The 6000-nt window shown below is 37.1% G+C and overlaps 1 protein-coding gene across 1 annotated transcript in view; it reads left to right on the top strand.

Annotated features, from left to right (window-relative positions):
- Positions 1 to 2068: 2068 nt before the first annotated feature.
- The window catches only part of LOC134003388 (serine-rich coiled-coil domain-containing protein 2-like), a gene marked incomplete at its 3' end in the record, with an annotated part of 37811 nt that continues 33879 nt past the window's right edge, over positions 2069 to 6000 (top strand). Inside the window, 1 exon segment of the mRNA XM_062442576.1 lies at positions 2069 to 2462.

Raw genomic sequence — 6000 nt, forward strand, 5'->3', positions numbered from 1 at the left:
TTACAGGCATAAATGATGCTTTAAATTATGCATTTTACTTAAAACTTGTCTATATAACCTAATTTGAAAAGTAGTTAAATGTTTAAATTAAATATTTGTACTTTTTCCATCATAAATATTATATTATGTGCATATATATATATATACCATTTATACAGTGAAGTGAACTCTACAGATGGAGGTTCAGACGAAGGTGAACTCTGCCCTCTAGTGGACAAACTCACCAACAGCAGCTCAACCCTGATCTCAGTTATTATGAGACAATTTGTTCTTTTTTTAAATCTTTCTTTAAATGTCTGGTCAAACATCTAAATCTTATTTTTTTACGTTTCAAAAACAGAAAAGAAGAAAAAAGTAATCTCATTACATTTAGTATATAAAGTAGTTTAAACTAGCTAACTGTATATAAAGTAGTGTAAACTAGCTCCACCTCCAGCAGCTACAACAGTAACATGCTGCTCTAACACTGATGCTTCACTATTAATAATCTAATGATGTCATAATAATAATATATCAGTCAGAGGACCAAACCACTACTTTACTGTAATACTGCATACTACATCACTCATAATACTGCAGTACTTTACTGTAATACTGCATACTACATCACTCATAATACTGCAGTACTTTTACTGTAATACTGCATACTACATCACTATAATACTGCAGTACTTTTACTGTAATACTGCATACTACATCACTATAATACTGCAGTACTTTACTGTAATACTGCATACTACATCACTCATAATACTGCAGTACTTTACTGTAATACTGCATACTACATCACTCATAATACTGCAGTACTTTTACCGTAATACTGCATACTACATCACTCATAATACTGCAGTACTTTTACTGTAATACTGCATACTACATCACTATAATACTGCAGTACTTTTACTGTAATACTGCATACTACATCGCTCATAATACTGCAGTACTTTTACTGTAATACTGCATACTATATCGCTCATAAAACTGCAGTACTTTTACTGTAATACTGCATACTACATCACTCATAATACTGCAGTACTTTTACTGTAATACTGCATACTACATCACTCATAATACTGCAGTACTTTTACTGTAATACTGCATACTACATCGCTCATAATACTGCAGTACTTTTACTGTAATACTGCATACTATATCGCTCATAAAACTGCAGTACTTTTACTGTAATACTGCATACTACATCACTCATAATACTGCAGTACTTTTACTGTAATACTGCATACTACATCACTATAATACTGCAGTACTTTTACTGTAATACTGCATACTACATCACTCATAATACTGCAGTACTTTTACTGTAATACTGCATACTACATCGCTCATAATACTGCAGTACTTTTACTGTAATACTGCATACTACATCGCTCATAATACTGCAGTACTTTTACTGTAATACTGCATACTACATCACTCATAATACTGCAGTACTTTTACTGTAATACTGCATACTACATCACTCATAATACTGCAGTACTTTTACTGTAATACTGCATACTACATCACTCATAATACTGCAGTACTTTTACTGTAATACTGCATACTACATCACTCATAATACTGCAGTACTTTTACTGTAATACTGCATACTACATCGCTCATAATACTGCAGTACTTTTACTGTAATACTGCATACTACATCGCTCATAATACTGCAGTACTTTGACTGCAATACTTATTGTAATACTTTAACTACACCAAACTCAGAATACTTATGAAATTTTACTGTAATACTTTAACCTCATCAAGCTCATAATACTGCAGTACTTTTACTACAGTACTTATGTACTTTTACTGTAATACTTTAACTACATCAGGAGTACTTCTACATTGCAGTATTGGTACTTTTACTGCAGTAAAGTATGACAGTATTTCTCCCAGTACAGTTAAACACAGTATTATGTGTGTAGTGAGTCTGGCGAGGAAAGGGTTATGTTTACAGCGTGCAGATGACGTCAGTGTCAGCTGTGCCTCGGGCAAGCGCTGTCCGCGTGCGCGCACGTGTGTTTGCGTGCGTGGATGATTCAGCAGCTCGTGCACGGCGGCAGCAGTCAGACAGCAGCGGAGCTTCCTCTGGATCCACGGCGGACAGAAAACGGCTTTCTCTCTGACATTTACCGGCTCGCAGGGTATCACACGGTGTCACAGGGTACGGGATCGGTAACCGGGAGCCCGTGCAGCCCGTGCAGGTGATAAACAACCAGAGGAGACCCCGTAGTGTTTGTTACAGGCCGGAGAGCAGCAGAGAAACCCTGCGGGAGTGAGACCTCCCTGTGTGTGGATCTTATTTATCATCCACATCTGGACTTTAATCGGTGTGTTGTTACTATTATTCTACCGTCAGACTTTCCGCAGCTGGATTTAACCGAACAGCTGATTTCATTCAAACATCTCAACGTCGACATTTCCGCATTTTGACGTCTGATGCTGCGTTTACCCGGCAGGTGAGTCCGAGCCCCCCCCCCCCCCCCCCCCCCCCCCTTCCCCCGTGTGGACACACACACACACACACACACACACACACACACACACACACACACACACACACACACACACACACAGGTTAATGTATACACACACACACACACACACACACACACACACACACACACACACACACACACACACACAGGCTAATGTATACACACACACACACAGGTTAATTTATACACACACACACACACACACACACACACACACACACAGGTTAATGTATACACACACACACACAGGTTAATTTATACACACACACACACACACACACACACACAGGTTCACACATACACACACACACACACACACACACACACACATAGGTTAATTTATACACACACACACACACACACACACACACACACACACACACACACCCAGGTTCATTTATACACACACACACATCCAGGTTCACACATACACCGAACACACACACACACACACACACACACACACAAACACACACACATATAACATTACATACATTAACCTTCACTAAGAGGTGAAATATGGAGCAACACGTCTGAATGTCAGCTAATATAAATCTGTTTATTCGCTTTTTAGATTAATTGGTTAAGTTTTTAAAACTTCAAACAGATGAAGGTGATAAAAAAATGTTCCCCAGAGTGCAAGATGATGTTTTAATCGATTTGTTGACAGAAAAAAATGTCTAAATATAGCTGGTTGCAGCTTCTCTAATGCAAAAAAAATGTTCTATTTTCTGTTTTTATATCATTATAACCTGCATTCGATCAAAAGAAAATTCATCAGCAACTATTTCATATTAAATTAAATAAGAATTGTCTTTTTTAAAAGTAAATATAAACAAATAAGCTAGTTTAATCCTCTTAAAAGTCAAATTAATTAATGCTTATTTTGGATTTGGACTTGCAGTGTGGAGCTTTTACATATAAAGGAACATTTGTTACATCCGAGCCCATAAATCTTTGTGTATTTCAGTGTTCAGAGTGTTTATTCTGGTGTTTGTTGTGACTTTCCCGTCCTGTTGGTCTCTGCTAACAATACCGATAAAATCATTACATTTTCTTGACTTTCCAAATGTTATCGAACTAATTGGATTAAATTCTGACAGTAGCAGCAGAGCAGGTCACATCTAGAGTTTATGACGCTGACGTGTCTAAACACTGTTTTTGTAATGACTCTTTCTGCCAGAAGGGGGCGACAAAGGTTGGGCACTGCAGCTTTAAAGTAATCGCCAACTATTTTGATAATTGATGAATAATTTTTTTGATATTCTGTGATTTCAGCCTCTGAAATGTGATTATTTTCCATTTTCTTTAGTAAACTATCTTTGAGTTGATGAAATGAGACTTTTAAGGACGTCATCTTGATCTTGGGACATTTTTCACAATTAGCTGATATTTTTAACAGTTAACCAACAACATCTGGCTGCTACTAACAATTATAATTATTATGACTAATCTTTGAAATCTTAGAAAAATGGTGAAAACTGTTTAAATTTCTCTGAGTGAAAGATTATATAGTCACATTTTGTCGGATCAATGCTCAAAATCCACAAAAATTTAGCAGAAAATATTCATTAAGTTTTAAATCATCACATTTGAGAATCTGCAACCAGACAATTTTTTGTTAAAACAAGAAATTGATCATCAAACTAGTGTCAGATTAATGTTCTGTTGATAAACTTCTTGATTAATCTGGTTTATTGTTGCAGCTCTATATATAATACTCATTAATGGCAGCTCTGCTTTGTTGAAAAAATGATCCAAAACCAATAAATATATTCAGTTTACGATGATATTAAACGGTTTATAATCTGTAATCAGGTTAAATAGATTAATGTATTAACTGACTCCAGATTTGACTTTGTTTTATCTTATAAATCTCTTCTAACGTTTGTAGAGATAAACACACAAACACAGTTTTTCTACCTCAAATCAAAGTCATAATAATTACTACCAAGTAGGGGTGGGCGATATGGCAAAAATATCATATCACGATTTTTTTTATAATAAAATCACGATTTTATCACGATTCTTTTTTACATTGTCTAATTTGCAACTTTCTGAACAGAGCAACAAAGAATTTCTCTCAAAGCAATATATTAGCCTGTTAATGGTGATAAAATAACGTGTTACTATTTATAGCACTGATAACAGAAAACTTATAGCCTAAACGCGCTAGCATAATGCTAACGAGTGCTATAACTGCCCTTTAAATTCTATAAATGCCGTCAAATGTACATAAATCAATAAACATGATTATAGTCAAACAAACAACCAGTAAAACATCACTTGACATAACTTACTTTTCATTTAAGGATCATTAGGGAAAATAAAGTTAGCCGGCTTCATAGCGTGTAATGCATTAACCGGACAGAAGGAAACCATGGCAACAACACACTTAGGTTCCGCCCTCAGTCTTTATAACAATGTTTATAACCTGATTATTAAAAATCCAGCAGCTTTACAACATTTTATTGTTCAGACATTGTTTTTATTTTTTTGGTTTGCCTCTGGCTGCGGTGCGGACGTGAAACTTCTGATGCGTCTGTGCGTCAGCGTAGAACTGCAACATACAGAACGTGGTTTATATTTTAATGCTTCTGAAGAACCAGCTGAGTTGTTCTGGTGGAGCCGTCTGCGTGTGAGGAATGTTCTGCAGGATAATGACTTGGCATTCCTGGTGGGAACAGCCACATTCCTCACATCTTTGGCCCCATTGTTTCCATTCTCTGGTTCAGTTGTGGCTCCTGGTCTTCGGTTCCCTCGCTGGCTTCCCACCAGTGAACACTCGAGTTCTGGCGAGCGCTCGGTCTGAGTCTAGAACCCGGTTCTCTGAGGCGGGTTATCAGTTGTTTTTTGTTCCTGCTCCACCACAAAGAAGAACCGCCTTCGTTTCATATTCTTATAATTCAATTAATTGGTTCATACTGTGTCAGTCCTTTTAGTTCTAAGGTTCTGTTGTTTGGTTCTGTCCTCGAGTTCTTTGGTTCCACTGGATTTGTCCTCTAGTTATTTTGGTTCTGCAGGTTCTACCATCTAGTAATGTTGTTCTCTGGTTCTGCATTTTAGTTGTCTAGTTGTCTAATGGTTTAATGTTCTGCAGGTTTTGTTCCATCGGTCTCTTGGTCTTTGGTTCTGTCCTCTAGTTGTTCCGGTTCTCTAGTTTTTTGTTGTTTTTTGTTCTCCAGGTTCTCTTTATATTTTTTAGTTCTTCGGGTTTTGTCCCCCTCGTTGTTTTGTATTCTACATGTTTTGTTCTTTGGTTCTGTCCTCTAGTTCTTTATCCTCTGCTGGTTCTGTGCTGTAGAACCTTTGTTCTGTCCTCTGGATGTGTGTTATTAGTTGTGTCCTTCAGGTCACTTTGTGTCCTGCTCGGTTCCTGCTGACGGAAACAGAATCAGCTGTTCTGGTGTCGGTCCAGAAGAGAACCTGCTGACACTCGTCCGTCTCTCTGATGGTTTTTCTTTCTCTCGTTCTCGTCTCGCTGATTATGGATTTGTTC

This window comes from Scomber scombrus, chromosome 21 (assembly GCF_963691925.1).
Source record: "Scomber scombrus chromosome 21, fScoSco1.1, whole genome shotgun sequence".
NCBI classification, from domain to species: Eukaryota; Metazoa; Chordata; class Actinopteri; order Scombriformes; family Scombridae; genus Scomber; species Scomber scombrus.